Raw genomic sequence first — 23,018 nt, forward strand, 5'->3', positions numbered from 1 at the left:
AAATGGGAATAAACCCTGCCCAGTCCTAACCACAACTTTCTCTGGTAAGATACAGTATTAAATATACTATTTATTAGGAAAACTTAAATTAAGTTAACTTGTGGCAATTATGTGATGTGGAGGAGCAGAGAGATCCAATAGACTATGCTATATGCAATATGATCATTGCATTGATCCCCATAAGACACGCTCTGTTCATCTGCAGTAGAAGGGGGTGTGGCTTAGAAACTACTGTTACCATCTCACAATTGATAATATATATATATATATATATATATATATATATATATATATATATATATTAACCCCTTAAGGACACAGGACGTACTCAAACGGCCCCTTTTCCGAGTCCTTAAGGACTCAGGACGTTTGAGTACTTCCTGTCAAATGTGTCACCAAAGGTACATATAACCCTACATATATAGTAGGTAAAGGTATGTGATTGTAATTATAACACCGAAAAGAGAACCATACCACAGAATAAACAGCAAGATAATAGAATATACAAAATCAATCTTTATTAATACAATTTAGTGATAAAAAATATATTAAAATTTGAAAAAAAGAGAATAAATAGGCACTGGTGGACATACAAAGATATAGGACAATGGTAGGACACAAATACATCAAAATATGCAAATATAAGGAATAAATGCCACAATAGCTGGTAGGATACAAGGGTGATGCCTGCCAAAAATATGCAATAAAGGGTGCCAAACCATACCTACACCTGAACCCCAACGATCGTTTCGCTGTTATGCCGCTTCTTCAGGGGGCGTGACTAACCTGAGAGAGTCTGTAACCTTTATATTCTGCCCTAACCAATGGGATCCTCAGTATTATGATCGGCATCTATATACTCCAATTGTAGCATAGCCCGTAGTTAACACACAGGTGCTACCACTAACCTCACTTCCTATTGTGCATGTGAGCACATATCTCCGTGGCGTGCTTTCCAGCGTGGAACGCAGGAATCCCTATAGTGCGCAGGCGCAACCGGAAGTCTCCAGTGCGTCCGTGATGGTGACATGTCACATGACCGTATTCTGCGGTCACATGACCTGTCAGCACGAGATCTCTGGAAACACAAACCAGGTGGGCGTAGCCAGAAATCTCCAACACGGCTGCATTGACAGCATATCACGTGACCGCTAAGTGTAGTCACATGATAGGGTCTCAGCCGAAAAAAATTGTAACTTTATTGATAGCGAACAGTAGTCGCAAGCGCAGAAACCTAACACCAACAATACAGCAAACCACCAGGTGAGTAATCAAATAAACTAGTGAATAAATAAAGGTGACAAGAAGTGACAAGTGATAGTGAATACATAGTGAAGCATACGAATATAATAAATAAAAGACCAACAACCAAAAATAAATTTAAAAGGGAAATAAAATAATGATTATACCTAAAAATAATAAAGAAGAAAAATTGATATTAAACATAATCAAATTGTTAAAAATTGTAAAAAATTTATAATAGATGGATAAAATGTGTGGTGGAAAAAAAAATATATATATATAATAATCATGATATATATATGTTATATATATATATATATATATATATATATATATATATATATATATATATAAAAAGAATGTAGTGAAAGAAAACAAAGAATTAATCCAATAGCAGATGGGGAACAGTAAAACCCCATAGTATGTGTAATTAATATCTTATAGTACAAATAAATGTATAGAATAAATAGATTAGTGACCAAATTCATGGGGTATATAAATTATAATAAAACAGATTGATTTATAAAGAAATTGATAAAAGGACAGTGAAATAAATAATTAGAGGATGTGTATTTAGTTGTATGAATAAGCAGCTAATAAGTGTGTGAAAATATAGGTATGTGTGGAAATAGTATACATGAGTAATGTGCACAAAGGCATGTGTGAATGATACAAGTGGATCATGACATAGAGTATATCACTCGTGTGTATGTAAACATACGCGTACATGCGTATATAGTAGAGATGAATAAAGTGCAAAACGTGCAAATATATGCATATGTGGACAATATATGCAAAGAAAAACATACGTAATATTTTTAATACACAATGAATATAAGAATAAAAATTATTAAAAAATTATATTTTTTAGAAGTAAGGTTATGGTCTGGCACCCTTCAGAGATATTATAAAACAATGTTCAAAAAGAGGGGGGGGGGAAAGGGGGAGAAAAGGGGGGATGGAAGAACGGGAAGGGGGAAGGGGAAAAAATGGATGTATGCGATCATGATGGACAAAACATGAACAGGATTCCCAAAGAACGGTTATTCAAGACAGGCTTCCAACTCTCAAAACTAAACAAAAGAAGAAAGGAAAGAAAAATTAAAAACAGATAATATAAATTAAAAAGTGAACAACCTAACGGTTAGTCACAACACTAGAGGTATCCGATCAAGAGAAATATAAGAGTAATAAATTCAACAAGCGCATGAAGGAGGATGGAATCAGGTATTATAAAAATGGAGCAAAGGACAAATTCTCATTCAAACCAAGTGGATGTAAAGTTTTCAAGCGGTGGATCCACTGTGTTTCTCTTTGGGCTAGAAGTTTTTTCCAGTTTCCTCCACGAGGGCTTAGAAAAATCCTGTCTATGCCTCTTACCTGTAGATTTGTGGGATCACATGAATGCTGAAGTTTGAAATGGCGTGGAATTGTAGTAAGTCTAGATAGATCTTCTTCTTCTTTGGCTGATATAATCCCCAAGACATGCTCACGCACCCTTCTCTTCAATTCTCTTGAAGTGAGGCCTATGTAAACCAAATTACAGGGACAGGTAGCATAATATATGACACCGACTGTACTGCATGTGATTGCATGTGTGATCTTATATTCTTTTATCCCACTAGAATCAAGGAAGCTATTGCTTAGGAGAATATTCGGGCATGCCACACAGGATCCACATGGTTTACATCCCCACTGTGGACCTTTGGATCCAAAAAGTTTTGGTGGTTGTTTGCCCCCATAATGGCTATGGACGAGCATATCCCTGAGGTTCGGTGCCCTCTTATACGTAATGGAGGGATGTGGTTGCAGATACAGTGACAGTGTGGGGTCTAAGCATAGGATGTCCCAGTGCTTTGCCAAGATGTTGCGAACTTGGTCTGATTGTGAGTGATACATAGTAATGAACCTCACCTGGTTGTCCCGTCCTTTTGGGGTTTTGGTCTGGAGGAGAAGGTCACGATTCGTATATTTGGCCCGTTTGTATGCCTTCCTGATGCATCTTTCGTTGTAGCCTCGCTCTCTAAATCTCATACTTAATTCTTTGGCTCTACATTCAAATGTTTCCATGGTGGAGCAGATCCGGCGAATTCGTAGGAACTGCCCGGTCGGAATACTCTGTATTAGTTTGGTTGGATGGGAAGAGTTGGCATGAAGGAGGGCATTTGTAGAAGTTGGTTTTCTGTAGAGATCAGAATGGAGAACGCCTTGGTCATCAACATGGAATAAGATATCCAAAAATTCCATGTTTTGCCTGCCAAATTTGTATGTGAGTTTGATATTACGCTCATTAATATTTAGAGCATCAATGAATGTCTGAAGTTCATCAGTTGATCCCTTCCACACAAAAATGATGTCGTCAATGTACCTTGCCCACAGGTGGACCTTGTCCACCTGTGGGTAGGTTTGTGAGAGAAAAATGTCCCTTTCCCATGCCCCCAAAAACAGGTTGGCGTATGAGGGCGCACAGGCTGCCCCCATCGCAGTTCCCTGTGATTGGAGGTATATGGACTGCCGGAAAAAGAAATAATTATGTGTCAATGAGAACCACAGAACATCCAAGATAAACTCACCTATAGATTCCTCAAATTCTGACATCTGAAAGAACCCCTTCACTGCCTCCATTCCATCTGTGTGTCGAATCGACGTATATAGAGATTCTACGTCACAGGTCACCACCATCATGTCCGGATCCATGTGAATCCCCTCTAGTCTGTGTAGTGCGTCCGTCGTATCTTTGAGGTAAGAGGGCAAAGTTTCAACCATTTGTCTTAAAACATGGTCAACCAGTTTACAGATCTTCTCACAAATGTTATTACAACCTGAAACTATTGGCCGCCCAGGGGGGACACTGGGGTGCTTATGTATCTTCGGAAGTAGATAAAACGTTGCTACTGTGGGATCCTTCATCAATAAATAATCAACCTCCTTAGGGGAAATGATTCCTTTTTCTTGAGCATTGAGCAAAATATCCTTGAGTTCAGCCTGAAATTTCAGAGTAGGGTTAAATGTAAGTTTTTTATAGCAGTTTTGGTCCCTTAACTGCCTAAGTGCCTCTTTTTCATAAAGAGTGGAGGGCCAAACCACAACGTTTCCCCCTTTGTCAGAGGGCTTAAACAATACATCTTTCATTTGTTTCAGCTCCTGAATGGCTCTATTTTGGGCCACAGTACAATTTTTTACTTCAGTAGTGGGTTTTAACTTTTCAATATCTCTAGAGACTAGCTGGACAAATAGATCGATGTTTGAACAGAATGAAAGAGGGGGAAACTTACATGATCTTGGAGTCAGGGTGGATGGAAACCATTTCTTGTCATTAGAGATGTTACTTTCCGCAGCCAGCTCCTCCAGCATCTGTAAGGTATGAAGATCTTCTCTTGTAGAGCAAACAGCAGATGATGATTGGGGATGAAACATTTTCTTAAAAATAAGTTTTCTCGCAAAAAGATGTAGGTCCTTTATAGTATCAAATGTATTAATGCTGCAAGATGGAGAAAAGGACAAACCTAAACTCAGTACTTCACACTGTGTATTTGTAAGCGTTATATCCGACAGATTAATTACCTTAAGAACAGATTTAGATGTTTCTGCTTGGCTTGTATTTTGAAACCGTCTACGTCTATCAGATCCTCCATGTTGGTCCTTCTTTCTTTTCTGCGATTGAGAAACAAATCTCTGGATACCAGAGGCTGATGAATCAGATTCACCTCCATATGAATTTGTAGAAGACATGGAGTAGGATCTATTACGTGTGGTTTTAGTTATGTATTTCCATCTATAAACCCTTTGATTTTCATAGTCAGTCTGATCCCTCAGAAATTTTTTACATTTCTGTACTTGGATTTGTTTTTCCCATGAATCCTGCATATCATCCATTTCCTTTTTATAGGTTTCTAGATCCGATGGAGTCAATACATCATAGATAGCTTTCGTGGTAGAGTCAATTTGTAATGAGATTTCAGAGAGACTTCTAGTATTCAACTCAATGATCAGTTGCATATACATCAGGGAACTTTTGGTACTAACCTCCTCCCATTTTGTACAAAATTCTTCGTCGTCACGACCATAGGAAGGAAACGTTTGAATCCGTAGGCCACGTGGGATAAAATTCTTTGTAAGGTATTGCTCCAAAGTAGAGCGATTCCACCAAATTTTCATGCGCTTGTGTAAAAGATTTTTTAAAATGATTTTGTTTGATCTCAGAGCATCTTGATCGGAACCTGATGTATGCCCAGTGCCAAACAGGTTAACCGCCTGTGCCTTCCAGGCAGTTTCTCGTACTGAGAAATCCATAGAGGAAAGAAGTATCTGTAAACACAGAAGAATATGTCACCAAAGGTACATATAACCCTACATATATAGTAGGTAAAGGTATGTGATTGTAATTATAACACCGAAAAGAGAACCATACGTCCTGTCAAATCCCGGCCCCCCGCCGCTAGCTGGAGGGGAGCCGGTGCCCGATGCCTGCTGAAATCGTTCAGCAGGCATCGGGGCATATCGCCCAGGGGGGTCATTATGCCCCCCCATGTCGGCGATGGCCGCAGATCGCTGGACAATTCAGTCCAGCGATCTGCGGCAGATTCCGGGTCAATCGGGTCTCCAGTGACCCGGTGACCCAAAACTACAGGCTGTTCGGGGCCGTCTCCGACGGCCCCGAACAGCCAGAGCCTGCAGGGGTGAGGTGGCACTGGTGCCACCTCACGATCGCCCTGATTCGTCGGCCGGATTACCGGCCGACCAATCAGGGCGCCTGCTGCGGGTGTCACTCCCTCAACCCGCTCCACCCCTCTTCCGGAGGACGTGAGCGGGTGCGGGATGTGCACCCCAGGTGCTGGGGACCCCGATCCCCGGCGTCAATGTTGGGATCGGGGCCCCAGGAGCAGTGGCGGCGGCGGCGACGGCGAGGGACTGACCTCATGCGGCTGGATCGTTGGAGGTGAGTGACAGCCTCCTGCTGTTGCTTAGCAACAGCTCCCAGCATGCAAAAAGGGCATGCTGGGAGCTGTAGTTATGCAACAGCAGGAGGCAGACCACCACAACTCCCAGCATGCCCTTATGGGCATGCTGGGACTTGTAGTTTTGCAACAGCTGGAGGCACATTTTTTCTATAGAAAAGTGTACCTTCAGCTGTTGTGTAACTACAACTCCCAGCTTGCACAAACAGCTAAAGTGCATGCTGGGAGTTGTAGTAGTGCATCTGCTGGTTGCATAACTATAACTCACAGCATGCCCGTTGGCTGTCGGTGACTGCTGGGAGTTGTAGTTTTGCAACAGCTGAAGGCACACTGAGTTATGTAGCAAACCAGTGTGTCTCCAGCTGTTGCATAACTACAGTCCCCAGCATCCCCAGCCAATGTAGTATGCCTCCAGCTGTTGCATAACTACAAGACCCAGCATGCCCTTCCGCTGTCCGCACATGCTGGGGGTTGTAGCTTTTGCAACAGCTGAAGGCACACTGGTTGCAAAACACTGAGTTTGTTACCAAACTCTGTGTTTCACAACCAGTGTGCCTCCAGCTGTTGCAAAACTACAACTCCCAGCATGCACTGATAGACCGTACATGCTGGGAGTTGTAGTTTTGCAACAGCTGGATGTCACCCCCCCCCCCCCCAATGTGAACGTACAGGGTACACTCACATGGGCGGAGGATTACAGCAAGTATCCGGCTGCAAGTTTGAGCTGCGGCAAATTTTCTGCCGCAGCTCAAACTGCCAGCGAGAAACTACTGTGAACCCCCCGCCCGTGCGACTGTACCCTAAAAACACTATACTAACACACAATAAAAAGTGAAAAACACTACGTATACACATACCCCTATACAACCCCCCTCCCCAATAAAAATGAAAAACGTCTGGTACACCACTGTTTCCAAAACGGAGCCTCCAGCGGTTGCAAAACTACAACTCCCAGCGTGCACTGATAGACCGTACATGCTGGGAGTTGTAGTTTTGCAACAGCTGGATGTTCCCCCCCCCCCCAATGTGAACGTACAGGGTACACTCACATGGGCGGAGGATTACAGTAAGTATCCGGCTGCAAGTTTGAGCTGCGGCTCAAACTGCCAGCGTGAAACTACTGTGAGCCCCCGCCCGTGTGACTGTACCCTAAAAACACTACACTACACTAACACACAATAAAATAAAAAGTAAAAAACACTACATATACACATACCCCTACACAGCCCCCCTCCCCAATAAAAATGAAAAATGTCTGGTATGCCACTGTTTCCAAAACGGAGCCTCCAGCTGTTGCAAAACAACTACTCCCAGTATTGCCAGATAGCCACTGACTGTCCAGGCATGCTGGGAGTTTTACAACAGCTGGAGGCACCCTGTTTGGGAATCACTGGCGTAGAATACCCCTATATCCACCCCTATGCAAGTCCCTAATTTAGGCCTCAAATGCGCATGGCGTTCTCACTTTGGAGCCCTGTCGTATTTCAAGGCAACAGTTTAGGGCCACATGTGGGGTATCGCCGTACTCGGGAGAAAATGTGTTACAAATTTTGGGGGGTATTTTCTGCTTTTACCCTTTTAAAAAATTTAAAATTTTTGGGAAAAGAGGCATTTTAGGTAAAATTTTTTATATTTTTTTTACATATGCAAAAGTCGTGAAACACCTGTGGGGTATTAAGGTTCACTTAACCCCTTGTTACGTTCCCCGAGGGGTCTAGTTTCCAAAATGGTATGCCATGTGTTTTTTTTTTGCTGTCCTGGCACCATAGGGGCTTCCTAAATGCGGCATGCCCCCAGAGCAAAATTTGCTTTCAAAAAGCCAAATGTGACTCCTTCTCTTCTGAGACCTGTAGTGCGCCAGCAGAGCACTTTTCACCCCCATATGGGGCGTTTTCTGAATCGGGAGAAATTAGGCTTCAAATTTTGGGGGGTATTTTCTGCTTTAACCTTTTGTAAAAATGTAAATTTTTTGGGAAACCAAGCATTTTAGGTAAATTTTTTTTTTTTTTACATATGCAAAAGTTGTGAAACCCCTGTGGGGTATTAAGGTTCACTTTACCCCTTGTTACGTTCCCCAAGGGGTCTAGTTTCCAAAATGGTATGCCATGTGGGGTTTGTTGCTGTCCTGGCACCATAGGGGCTTCCTAAATGCGGCATGCCCCCAGAGCAAAATTTCCTTCAAAAAAGCCAAATGTGACTCCTTCTCTTCTGAGACCTGTAGTGCGCCAGCAGAGCACTTTTCACCCCCATATGGGGTGTTTTCTGAATCGGGAGAAATTGGGCTTCAAATTTTGGGGGGGTATTTTCTGCTATTACCCTTTTTAAAAATGTAAACATTTTGGGAAACCAAGCATTTTAGGGAATTTTTTTTTTTTTACGTATGCAAAAATCTTGAATCACCTGTGGGGTATTAAGGTTTACTTTACCCCTTGTTATGTTCCCCGAGGGGTCTAGTTTCCAAAATGGTATGCCATGTGTTTTTTTTCCTGTTCTGGCACCATAGGGGCTTCCTAAATGTGACATGCCCCCCAAAAACCATTTGTCGCTCCTTCCCTTCTGAGCCCTCTACTGCGCCCGCCGAACAATTAACATAGACATATGAGGTATGTGCTTACTCGAGAGAAATTGGGTTTCAAATACAAGTAAAAATTTTCTCCTTTTTATCCCTTGCAAAAATTCAAAAATTGGGTCTACAAAAACATGCGAGTGTAAAAAATGAAGATTGTGAATTTTCTCCTTCACTTTGCTGCTATTCCTGTGAAACACCTAAAGGGTTAAAACGCTGACTGAATGTCATTTTGAATACTTTGGGGGGTGCAGTTTTTATAATGAGGTCTTTTATGGGGTATTTCTTATATGAAGACCCTTCAAATTCACTTCAAACCTGAACTGGTCCCTGAAAAAAAGCGAGTTTCAAAATTTTGTGAAAAATTGGAAAATTGCTGCTGAACTTTGAAGCCCTCTGATGTCTTCCAAAAGTAAAAACACGCCAATTTTATGATGCAAACATAAAGTAGACATATTGTATACGTGAATAAAAAAAAAAATATTTTGAATATCCATTTTCCTTACAAGCAGAGAGCTTCAAAGTTAGAAAAATTCAAAATTTTCAAATTTTTCATCAAATTTGGGGATTTTTCACCAAGAAAGGATGCAAGTTACCACAAAATTTTACCACTATGTTAAAGTAGAATATGTCACGAAAAAACAATCTCGGAATCAGATTGATAACTAAAAGCATTCCAGAGTTATTAATGTTTAAAGTGACAGTGGTCAGAAAAAGGGCTCAGTCCTTAAGGGGTTAAGCTGGTCTGCTTATAAACATGATATAACTGTCCACATTAAAATTAGGTAACTTAAAGGAGTACTACCGTGCTGACAATTTATCCCCTATCTAAAGGATAGGGGATAAGTTGCCTGATCGCGCGGGGTCCCGCCGCTGGGGTCCCCCGCGATCTTGCACGCAGCACCCAGCTCTCATCAGGTCTCATCAGGTCCGATGACTGCCGATCACGGGGCCGGAGTATTGTGACGTCACGGCTCCGCCCCCATGTGACATAATGCTCCGCCTCCTCAATGTAAGTCTATGGCAGGGGGCAAGACAGCTGTCTCGCCCCTGCCATAGACATGCATTGAGGAGGGCTACCCCATTCAGGTAGCCTCTAGAATCTTTTGTGATTAAGATGGGGTGCCTCTGTCTGTCCGTCAGTGTGTGTCTTCTGTGTGTCCTCCCCCTGTCCTCCTTTTCCTGCTTTTAGCTTGTCTCCTGTCTAAAAGATCCACCCCCACAAATATCACATCATACAATGATGATTGGTGGGTTTGTATATGGAGATCAGGGTAGTGGGTAGTGACATAACATCACAGCTAATCATTAATTATAGCCAATATATTCTGTATGATTAATTTCCCTATAAGGGATACATTTATCTATACCAGGTATTATGGCTACTATATTTTCATAATATGATATATTATTCCTGTCATTATTAATATTCATGAATTAATCCATCAGGCAACACCAATTACATGATTAGACATCTCACACATTATTTATACACCTGAATACAGCATTTAGCTATATAGCTGTATACACAATAATAATTGTTATAATGCCCCTATCTATCAGTTTTATATATATATATATATATATATATATATATATATATATATATATATTGTATAATAGGGCAAGATAGCATATTCAAGTTACAAAGATCAAATTATGAGATCATCTATAGGAATAGTCTTTTAAACCCTTAACGACGCAGGACGTATATTTACGTCCTGCGCCGTCTCCCGCGATATGAAGCGGGATTGCGCCGCGATCCCGCATCATATCGCGTCGGTCCCGGCGCTCATCAACGGCCGGGACCCGCGGCTAATACCACACATCGCCGATCGTGGCGATGTGCGGTATTAACCCTTTAGAAGCGGCGGTCAAAGCTGACCGCCGCTTCTAAAGTGAAAGTGAAAGTGACCCGGCTGCTCAGTCGGGCTGTTCGGGACCGCCGCGGTGAAATCGCGGTGTCCCGAACAGCTGACCAGACACCGGGAGGGCCCTTACCTGCCTCCTCGGTGTCCGATCGACGAATGACTGCTCCGTGCCTGAGATCCAGGCAGGAGCAGTCAAGCGCCGATAACACTGATCACAGGCGTGTTAATACATGCCTATGATCAGGATGAGAGATCAGTGTGTGCAGTGTTATAGGTCCCTATGGGACCTATAACACTGCAAAAAAATGTAAAAAAAAAGTGTTAATAAAGGTCATTTTACCCCTTCCCTAATAAAAGTTTGAATCACCCCCCTTTTCCCATAAAAAAAATAAAACAGTGTAAAAAAATAAATAAATAAACATATATGGTATGGCCGCATGCGTAAATGTCTGAACTATAAAAATATATCATTAATTAAACCGCACGGTCAATGGCGTACGCGCAAAAAAATTCCAAAGTCCAAAAAAGCGTATTTTGGTCACTTTTTATACCAATAAAAATGAATAAAAAGTGATCAAAAAGTCTGATCAAAACAAAAATCATACCAATAAAAACTTCAGATCACGGCCCAAAAAATGAGTCCTCATACCGCCCTGTACGTGGAAAAAATAAAAAAGTTATAGGGGTCAGAAGATGACATTTTTAAACGTATAAATTTTCCTGCATGTAGTTATGATTTTTCCAGAAGTGCGACAAAATCAACCCTATATAAGTAGGGTATAATTTTAACCGTATGGACCTACAGAATAATGATAAGGTGTAATTTTTACCGAAATATGCACTGCGTAGAAACGGAAGCCCCCAAAAGTTACAAAATGACATATTTTTTTTCGATTTTGTCGCACAATGATTTTTTTTTTCCGTTTTGCCGTGCATTTTTGGGTAAAATGACTAATGTCACTGCAAAGTAGAATTGGTGACGCAAAAAATAAGCCATAATATGGATTTTTAGGTGGAAAATTGAAAGGGTTATGATTTTTAAAAGGTAAGGAGGAAAAAACGAAAGTGCAAAAACGGAAAAACCCTGAGTCCTTAAGGGGTTAAAGACATCTCATGTTAACCTGCAGGTCACCTCTGGCTTGTTGAAACTGACCTTATTGATTGACTTCTCTCAGGGATCTGTCCTTTGTATCACTGGCTAGTATATATGCGAGCTATTGTAATAAAATCTCAGTTAACACTGTTAATATGTGAAGACCTTCAACATTTGTCTCTCCCAAGACTCTACCATTGTTTGGTAAAGTGCTATCAATAAACCTTTGTGTGGACTTGTTTGTCATTTCCCTAGTTCTCTTAGAAGGGATGACACCTTTTCAAATAATGGCATGCATACACAATTCTAGAGAGATATTTTGGTCTCTCAAAGACTCCACTTAGGCCGCCTGAAAATTCATACAAAATGGTGCTCATATTTGCCATGTTATTTAAAACGCAGAGATTGATTTTTGGGGTGGATAATTAGCATGACAGAACTGAGAGAGGGAGTTAAAGTGTAAGGGTATGGTCCCACATTGCTCTTATGCAGTATTTACAAAGCAGATTTTGCACAGCAAGAAATACTCTACTTAGGCAGCCCTGTGTGTTCAGTGAGGTTTGAGGTCCCCCCCCCCCCTCCAAACCTCACTGAACACACAGGGCTGCCGTCGGGAAGCCCTGTGTGTATACTGATCAGAGAATATGCAAGATATTTCCTGCTGCGCTGCAGATTTTGTACAGCGTGAAATATGCTGCGTAAGTGCTACCTGGGACCAAACCCTTAAAGGGGTACAAATAAACTGATGCCAGACAATTAAACAGATTTGTAAATTACTGCTATTTAAAAATCTTAATACTTCCAGTACTTATCAGCTGTTGTATGCTACAGAGGAAGTTCTTTTCTTTTTTTAAATTATTTTCTGTCTGACCACAGTGCTCTCTGCTTACATCTCTGTCCATGTCAGGAACTGTCCCAAGCAGGATAGGTTTGCTATGGGGATTTGCTCCTACTCTGGAGAGTTCCTGACATGGACAGAGGTGTCAGCAGAGAGCACTGTGGTCAGACAGAAAATAATTTTTAAAAGAAAAGAACTTCCTCTCTAGCCTACAGCAGCTGATAAGTACTGGAAGGATTACCATTTTTAAATAGCAGTAATTTACAAATATGTTTAACTTTCTGGCAGATTTGAAAAACAAAATGTTTTCCACCGGAGTACCCCTTTAAGAAACGTTATCTAATTACCATGGTATTAAATAAATGATAAATCTGTGTCAGCCAAGATAGAATGTAAGATTGCATGTCGCAAGTTTTGTGAAAAATCTGTGGACCTTTACCTATTCTGACTGAAAAAGAAGTACCGCAAATTTAGGAATAGTCTTCATTCTGCTTGGTAACCTAATTATAATATTAAATTGTATCATAATCCACATAAATGTTCATATTCTAACAGCAGAAAAGATTTCTTCTCATATATGCAGTTTATAGGCTTTATAGGACAGGCAGAAAGTACTGCACTGCTATGGGCAAACATAAAAGTCCTCTAGGGGGGACTAAAAAAGTGTACAATTAAAGAGTACCTGTCATTAAACCATATTTTCTAAACTAACTCAGATTATATTCCCTAACTACTCCTAACGTCCCTCCTGCCCTAAAGAAAAATTCCTGAGCTTTAAAAAGCTCTGTATCATACCTTTCCCCTTGCTCACATTGTGTGAGCTCCCGGCATGAGAAAATGGGCTTTCCCCAGCAGGCGCAACATCACTGAAGCCTGCGAGAGCTGTGCCTCGCCATGCCCCGCACGCACTTCCTGAGTTTGGTCTCCTGCCAGACCAGGAGGAAACCAAACTAACTGTTTGACTTGTTGCAGGGAACAGAACTGAGCCACCTAGTGGCCATTTTTTCAATCACATTAATAACATATAAAAGGTTGAGAATTTTAAGCAAGTAAATAGCAAAGTGTCTTATAATTTCATAAGGAACAATATATTAAAAGTTTAGTTTGGTGACATATATATATATGTATGCGGTGTCCCGGTACCGTATTTCATACCATACCTTGTGGTGAGGTCCCCAAAGTCAGAGTCCCTAGGAACAGTGGGGGTCCTCTTCCTTAGTTAATCCCTCGTCACCCCTCAGTTAGCTATTTCAGTCAGTCATTGCCGTGGTGCATATATAGATTCTGTTATCTGGACTGTTACCGTTACTGCATGTACAGAAAATCTTCAGTAAAGTTTCTACAAGTTTTTCAGTTCAGCACCGGTTGTGGACAATCCGTTATTTTACACTCACCTATCGCTCTTGGGAAGGGTGGCGATAGGCCCAGCATTACCTCAGAGTTTTAACCCTCATATACTACAGCAACACCCCAACTACCCTACACCCCCACCAGGTCACCACACACACACATATATATATATATATATATATATATATATATATATATATATATAGTATAATAAAGTTTTACATACATAAATTAATTCATTCTATACTAAAAGTTTAAATACCCCTTTTCCCATTTTGTAGAAATAAAATAAATAAACAAACTTTTTTTTCTAAAAAGATTAACATTTTTATAAAACAGTAAAACATGATGACTCTACAAATTGGGTATCATTGTAATCTCACCATCCTGAAGAATCTAAAAGACAGTCTGAACGTACAATAAATGACGTAATAAAGATGCCCCACTAAAATTGCATTTTTCATTTAATTTTTCCCCTTTCACAAATATTTTTTTTCCTGTTTTGCTGCATATTTTATGGAAAATTTAAAGGTGTCATTATAAAGTACTATTAGTCTTGCAAAAAAAACAAAGCCTCACATGGGTCTGTAGAAAAATAGGAGTTATGGCTATGAAAAAGCTAATTCAAATACCCGTATTTATCGGCATATAACACGCACTTTTTAGGCAAAAATTTTTAGCCTAAAGTCTACCTGCGTGTTATACGCCGATAAGCCGCTGCAGTTCAATGATTTAAAGCGGGCGTTTTAAATCAATGAACTGCAGCGGCTTTGCAGGTGCAGAGACCGCCACCGCTGCCGGCTTCTCTGCCCCTGCCTATCCTGGGGTCTAGAGCCCTGCTGCCTGCTCTTCTCTCCCCCTGGCTATCGGTGCCACTGCCCGTTCTCTCCCCCTGACTATCGGTGCCTGAAGCAGCGCAGACCCAACCCCGGCAACAGGTAATTATACAACCGGGGATGGGGGTGGCAACGGGGCCGGCACCGATAGTCAGGGGGAGAGAACGGGCAGCGGCGCAGATAGCTAGCGGGAGAGAAGCAGCGGCAGCAGGGCTCTAGATCCCAGGAAAGGCAGGGGGAGAGAAGAGGGCAGCGACGGCCCCTCTCCCCCTGCCTTTCCTGGGGGTGTATCGGGGTATACGCGTTCACACACACGCACCCTCATTTTACCAAGGATATTTGGGTAAAAAACTTTTTTTTTACCCAAATATCCTTGGTAAAATGAGGGTGCGTGTTATAGGCAGGTGCGTGGTATACCCCGATAAATACGATAAATGCTTTTCATATTTAAGACTTTAAACAAAATATTTCTGCTGACATGTGGGAAACATACTTTGCTTCAGCTTTCATATACTACAATTTTAGGAACCTTTTTACTGCCTCTCAACATTTTACTGCTTGCGATATCTGCCTCTAATGAGAATTACAAAGTTGTCTTCGTACATTTAGCTTAATTTGCAAAACCCTTTCACAACTCATCAGATTTTGATTTCTTGCTTATGTTTTCTTCCTCCTCACCTTCAAAGACAACTTTTTTAGCTTTTTCACTGATTAAGCCACATTAGGGCTTATACAATATTTTGCATGACAAATTATACTTTTCATTGGTAGTTTTTTTTTTTTTTATCATATAATATATTATGAAGCCAGAAAAAAATGGACAAATTGAAAATAATATGTTATTAATGATGCCAAACATGGAAAATGTATGTTTCGTGTCATGGCAAAAAAAAAAAAAAAAATTGAAAACATGAAAAATGTTATTTCAATCTTTACAATGCCCTGTTCTTACCCCTAAAAATTTTTGGGTATTTATGGCTTTTGGATCACTTTGTGATATCACCAAATATGCAATTTTACATAGTTAGTACGGTCGAAAAAAGACATATGTCCATCAAGTTCAACCAGGGAATTAAGGGGTAGGGGTGTGGCGCGATATTGGGGAAGGGATGGGATTTTATATTTCTTTATAAGCATTAATGTTATTTTGTTCCAGGAATGTATCCAATCCTGTTTTAAAGCTGTTAATTGTTCCTGCTGTGACCAGTTCCTGAGGTAGACCGTTCCATAAATTCACAGTCCTCACGGTAAAGAAGGCGTGTCGCCCCTTGAGACTAAACTTTTTCTTCTCCAGACGGAGGGAGTGCCCCCTCGTCCTTTGGGGGGGTTTAACCTGGAACAGTTTTTCTCCATATTTTTTGTATGGGCCATTAATATACTTATATACGTTTATCATATCCTCCCTAAAACGTCTCTTCTCAAGACTAAACAATTGTAACTCCTTTAATCGCTCCTCATAGCTAAGATGATCCATGCCCCATATTAGTTTAGTCGCGCGTCTCTGCACCCTTTCCAACTCCGCAGTGTCCCTTTTATGGACAGGTGCCCAAAACTTGGCATTTGGAATTTTTTTACCTTTACACTTTTGACCTGCACTATTAGGAATGTAATAATTTAATAGTCTTGACAATAATGCACCTATTCCAAATATGTGACTTCACCTCATGCCACGCCGTCTCCATTCATGTCTATGGGAGGGGGCGTGACGGCCTAAAAATGTTATTACAATGTGCAATTAGTCCTGAAAAAATCAGGCCCTCATATGGCTCTGTATTTAGAAAACTAAAAGAGTTATGGGTCTTAGAAGACGAGGATGAAAAAATAAAAAAACACAAACTCAAGATTTCAAGACCCTACCCCTTGGATCAACAAAATGGACTCTATGTGCAAAATGGTAAGGCAAGCTTACTGAAAACTTTCAGATACTGGATAACCAGGATGATTGGTGTTTGGAAATGTTAGTCCTCCTGATCACTTCCTCACTACCCCTTATATTCCCTTTAAGCTGGTCCAACTCAAAATAAATAAATTGTCTGTGTCACAAATGGATGTTGTCTTTTCCTGCTGCCAGTACCCTCCATCTGCAACACATCCAGGAAGCCTATTCAATCTTCCTCAATATACTGTTCTAATTGTTGGTTTAACATTTGTGTGTTCTTAAATGAGAATAGATTTATAAAAAAAAATGGAAAAGAAAAAGACACTAACTAGAGATGAGCAAATCGAAGCTGATGAATCTGAATTTGTTACGAATTTCATGTAAAAATTAGATTTGCAACGAATGCGAATATCGCCAGCGTTTCTATTGCGCAAATATATATCGCTTCATTAAACTCCATATAGTGCGGTCCAGGCTCCAGGGCATCTAAAATGCTGGATCCACATATGAGGACATGGCGCAAGGAACTCTGGGAAGGCGGGAAGGCAAGGCAGCCTATCAGCAGCCAGTCACCCCTGTGATGTCACAGCCCTATATAATCGGTAGCCTCATTGCGGCTTGTCACTTCATTCATTACACTCCAGAGAGATAGGACGGACAGCCTGTGTGTGTTTGTGTTACACAGAAAAGCTTTTTCCAGCAGTGTTTCACCTCCTAGTCACATCAGCATTCTGGTGCGTTTTTCCACTGAAAAGGATTTTTACTGCAGCCATTAACCTCACAGTCACTTTCTTCAGCATTGTATTACAAAGAAGGGCAGAGAGCTGTGTGTTGCCTCATACATTTCAATAAGCTGCCTCAACTTCATGAACCTTAGCAGGAATAATTTTTCAGTAAAATTTTATCTTTGTTCCATAACAAATCATCTGCTGGTTATACTTGTCTGTAGACAGTATAATACCCAGCAGTCCATTCCTAATAGTCTTTGACAAAGTGCAATTTTGGGTTTAGTAGACAGCTCTTGTGTGCTCCAGCACTGTTATGTACTGCTGGTGTTGTGCAAAAAAAATTAATAAATGTAAGCGTACTGTAGTTCATTTTTCTGCCTTCATAAGTGCATACCACACACCTACATCTAAGTAGTGTACTATTTTGTAGCTGTTAATCTGTCAATGGCCTAGATGCTGTGAAAGTCCAGGCAAAAGTAATCACCAGCTGGTGTTTTAGTCTAATATGTTTTTTTAAAGCATAGTATAGCGCATTTTTCTGCCCTCATAAGTGCATACTGCATACCTACATCTAAGTAGTGTACTATTTTGTACCTGTTAATCTGTCAAGGGCCTAGATACTGTGAAAGGCCATGCAAAAGTACTCACCAGCTGGTATTTTACTCAAATACTTTTTTAAGTGTACTGTAGCGCATTTTTCTACCCTCATAAGTGCACACCACATACCTAAATCTAAGTAGTGTAATATTTTGTACCTGCTAATCTGTCAAGGGCCTAAATACTGTGAAAGGACAGCCAATAGTACACATTTACTGCTGTTCTAGACAAATTGTGTTTTAAGCGAGCCTAGTGAAGCGTATTGTACTCCCCTCATATACGCAATAAGTATGTCAGGCAGAGTAGTGGCAGGATGTGCACAGAGGAGTGACCTAAACCTAAATTCATCAGGGGCAGGCAGAGGTCACAGCAGAGTAGGGGCATGTGGCAGTCGGAGTTTCTTTGAGAGGTCTGAGCTCCCGGTGTCAGCTAGCAGTTGTGCTTCGACCAGCAACCCCGCAGCAGTGATTGATCAGTTCACTCGGTCATACACTTCATCCCAAGTGACATCCAACACCCCCACTGAACAGTCGATGGGTTCCTCAGACAACCCTCAGTTGGCATGGCCCGCATGCTGCTGCTCCAACCTCCAGGCACTGTCATTGTTCTGCTCTATGTTTTCCTCATGCTAATGCTACCACCTCCAGGCTCTGTCAATGTGCTGCCATATGGTCTCCTCATGCTGATAATGCCACCTCCAGGCTCTCTCATTCTGCTCTGTGGTCTCCTCATCCTAATGCTACCACCTCCACACCCTTTAATTGTGCCACCATATAGTCTTGTCATGCTGATGCTACCACCTCCAGGCACTGTCATTGTGCCGCCATATTGTCCTCATGCTCATGCTGCCATCTCCAGGCTCTCTAATTGTGCTGCCCTATGGTCTCTTCATGCTGATGCTACCACCTCCAGGCCAGGTACATTGTCTCATTGTGCTGCTATGGATACTGCAAAACATAATTAAGGTTCTGGTCCCCAGTTTCAGAAATTCCTCTGCATTAGACCACAAGTAAGTATTGAGGATATGCATTAGCAAAAACTTAATTTTAAATCTAACAAAAGGAAAGGTGAGCAAAAAACACCATGTGCCACCAATACCACCAAGTACTTATGCCATGCAAAGACCTCTAAAAGGTGGAAGGGAACAATGTATGGTCCATTGTAATAGGTGGGGGTAAAAACTTCCCCTGTAGGGCCCTACACACGCACTATTAATTCCCTTCTTGGCAAGTTTTACTCATCCTAAAAAGGACTGCCCCACACAGGAATCTCTCCCGATTTCCAACTAAACCCATGGGAAATGGCAGTGTTTTAGGTGGAAATAGGGAGAGGTTCCTGTGTGGGGCCGCCCTTTTTTGGCCGAGTAACACTTGCCAATAAGGAAATTAATAGTGCGAGAGTCGGGCCATACAGGGGAAGTTTTTACCCCCACCTGTTACAATGGACCATGCGTTGTTCCCTTCCACCTTTTAGAGGTCTTTGCATCGCATAAATACTTGGTGGCACATGGTGTTTTTTGCACACCTTTCATTTTGTTAGATTAAAAAAAAAAAAATTGTGTCCATATATTTTATCCCAAGAAAAGTTAAGTTTTACGTAATGCATATCCAAATACTTACTTGTGCACACCAATACTTTGACAAAAAGACTGTTTTCTTCTGCCTACCTGCCTCAGCTACTATTCTGATCCTTCCACCTGCCTAATGCCACACATCTAATGCCAAGTTCTCCTTCTTTCACCCACCTTCATCACAGGGTACTGGTATTGCAACCCACCGCACCACTCTGTCACTGGGTCACTTTCAGGACTCCTGGTGCTGCTGCTGGCTGTCTCATTCAGCCACTATATGGTCTTCATGCTTCAGCCACCTCAAGGCTGTGCCATTCAGACACTATGTGGTCTCCTTATGCTTCCACAAACTCCATGCGGTCATTCAGTCACTATATGGTCTCCTCTTACTGATGCCACCTCCAGGGGCGGGGGCAGGGGTGGAAAAAGGCACAGGCTGGAAATGCCAGCTAAATGCTCACCAGAATGGCTACTCAAAAAATGTAAATACATTTAAATTAAATAAAAATTACATTGAAAAATCTGTTTACTCTCTTCAGTTTTTGCCGCAAATAAATTCGGACCAAACCAACTTTTATCGGAAAATTCGGTGAATCGGCCAAATCAAATTTTTCAAAAGTTCGCTCATCTCCAATATTAACCATTAGGCAATTTTTGACTATATCTTCCCTTTAACAATGAATACATTTTTTGCTATTATTCATGGAACTCATATTAAACCATGGAAAATGCTAATTAGTTTTTGTAAATACAATAGAATAATTATTCACATCCATAGCTGCCTCCACATTAAGGTAATACATGTATATAAAAACTTGACACAGATCAATCTAGTAAATATTCAAAAACTTGTTTCGTAAGAGAAAACAATAGCTTTAAGCTATTTTTTTATATTAATATGAATTCAATCTACTATGAACAAAGGAATTGCAAATGAGCCTGATGTTGATAGGTATATTAGCATGATATTAGCATTGAAACATTTAATAGAAAAGAGACAATAACGTTGTTAGGAAAAATGAACTTTAAAACTTTTTATTGCTGATAATTTTTCTATTCATATTAATAAGGAAATTTGACACATGTTTTTCTTATTTCAATATGAAAATATGTTTTTTGCGTTAGAATAATTTTTTTGGGGCACATAAAGAAATATATATGTAATGGGTATACCTAACACTAACCTTGCTACCACATAGGGCTTTTAGTATCAATGGGGCAATGGTAGTAAAACCTCTTGACTAGGGATTATTTATCAATTCAAAAATGTGTCTAAAAGTAAGAGTATTAATCTGAAGACAGTTTGGGGTTCTTCTGCATTGTCAGTACAGAGAAGAGAACTCGCAAATGTACGTCATAGTGCCATGGTACTTCATGCACAATGACGTACATTTACGCGCCGCCATAACTGCAAGCACCGGACTGGTGCTTGAGTCATGTGCGGCAGGACCCGGCTGCTATCATCAGCCAGAGACCCGCCGGTAATTGCGGACATCCGCGATAACCCCTCAGATGCCGTGATCAATACAGATCACGGCATCTGCGGCAGTGCGGTACTTTGAATGTATGATCGCATTGCCCACAGCGCTTCCGCAGGGATCCGATCATCCAGCATGGTGGTCGGATGTCCCCTCACCTGCCCCAGGCCGTCTCCAGGGGTCTTCTGATCTGGTCTGAGATCGAGCAGACCAGAGCAGAAGATAGCCGATAACACTGATCAGTGATATGCCCTATGCATAGCACTGAACAGTATTAGCAATTAAATTATTACAATAAATAAAGTGTAATTAAAGTGGGGGAAAAAGTGTATTAAAGTTTTTTTTTTTTAATTTAAAAAAGTTAATAAATGTGAAAAATCCCCTTCCCCAATAAGAATGTAAATCATCTGTTCATTTTACCCCCAACAAAAGTGTAAGAAAAAGCAAATGTGGTACCAATAAAAATTACAGATCACGGCACAAAAATGAGAAAGTTATAGGTGGTCAAAATAGGGCAATTTCAAACATACTAATTTTGTTAAAATAGTTAGAGATTTTTTTTAAAGCGGTACAATTGTGTAAAAGCATATAACATGGGTAGCATTTTAATCGTTTTGACCCACAGAATAAAGAAAACATGTCATTTTTATCATAAAGTGTACAGCGTGAAAACAAAACCTTACAAAATTTGCTAAATTACGGTTTTCTTTTTAATTTTCTCACATAAATAATATTTTTTCAGTTGCACCGTACATTTTATGGTAAAATAAGTGATGTCATTACAAATTTAAATTGGTGACGTAAAATACAAGCCCTCATATGGGTCCGTGGATGGAAATATAAGAGTTATGATTTTTAGAAGTCGAGGAGAAAAAGATGAAAATGCAAAAATAAAATTGGCCTGGACCTTAAGGTCAAAATGGTCCTGGTCCTTAAGAGGTTAAAATGGGTCTGAGGGGTTATTGTGTCTCCATGGGGAGACCACCAAGATAGTATTGGGAGTCTTATTGGCCATTCAGTGCTCCTTGGGGAAAAATATATTCAATGTAACAACAGAGCCGGCTCTCTAGTGCTATCTATTGGAGGTTTCCCGAGTTAAATCTAAACTCCTTAGAGAGTCTTGAAACATCACTGCCAAACCAGAACCTCTTCCAATGGGAAGAGTGCCTTTGTCACTGGCAACATTGCCCAAGTGTAGTAAGCAACAAAATATCTACTGGGAAATGTGCTGCTCTTTGCAGAACAGCAACTTACCTGCTGTGTTCGAGACCACAATATCTTGAGACACAGAGGGTTTGCAGGGAGGAATTACTGCAACTGTTAAACAGGACTGGTGCAAGGATTTTTGTCACCCTAGGTGAAACCTCATTTTGCCGCCTGGCTTTTGGTCTAAAAAATAATTTTTTGTCCGATCTGTAAACATGTGTTCCCCCATTTGTGAAAAATACCACCATACAATGACTGAACACTGACATACCAGAAAAGAACAATATCGCCATACTGAATAACACCAACATACTAGAACAGAACGATACCACTATATAGTGACTGAATAACACCACCATTCCAGAACAATACCACTTATAGTGACTGAATAACACCCCCATACCACAACAAACAATATTGCCATACCGTGACTGAATAACACCACCATACCAGAACAAAACAATATCGCCATACCATAACTGAATAACAACGCCATACCAGAACAGAACAATACCGCCATACCATGACTGAATAAAACAAAAAACACCTACCAGAACAGAACAATACTGCCATACCGTGACTGAATAAGACACCATGTCAGAGCAGAACAATACCCCCATACCGTGACTAAATAAAACTGCCATACCAGAACAATACTGCCATACTGTGACTGAATAACAAAGCTATACCAGAAATGAACAATACCGCCATACCGTGACTGAATAACAATGCCATACCAAAACAGAACAATACTGCCATACCATGACTGAAAAACAACGCCATACAGTGACTGAATATGAATGCCA

The 23,018-nt window shown here is 40.7% G+C and overlaps 1 long non-coding RNA gene across 2 annotated transcripts; it reads right to left on the reverse strand.

Moving 5' to 3' along the window:
• Positions 1–2,135: 2,135 nt before the first annotated feature.
• On the reverse strand, positions 2,136–3,933 carry LOC130367041 (uncharacterized). 2 transcript variants are annotated; one of them, XR_008892051.1, is made up of 4 exons: positions 3,816–3,933; positions 3,157–3,424; positions 2,623–2,768; positions 2,136–2,315 (listed from the first exon to the last, which is right to left on the reverse strand). It is a non-coding gene; the product is annotated as an uncharacterized LOC130367041 (long non-coding RNA). The 2 variants fall into 2 exon arrangements; XR_008892050.1 differs by having other exon boundaries at positions 2,136–2,768.
• Between the last annotated feature and the right edge of the window lie 19,085 nt (positions 3,934–23,018).

The sequence above is a fragment of the Hyla sarda genome, chromosome 4, assembly GCF_029499605.1.
Source record: "Hyla sarda isolate aHylSar1 chromosome 4, aHylSar1.hap1, whole genome shotgun sequence".
NCBI classification, from domain to species: Eukaryota; Metazoa; Chordata; class Amphibia; order Anura; family Hylidae; genus Hyla; species Hyla sarda.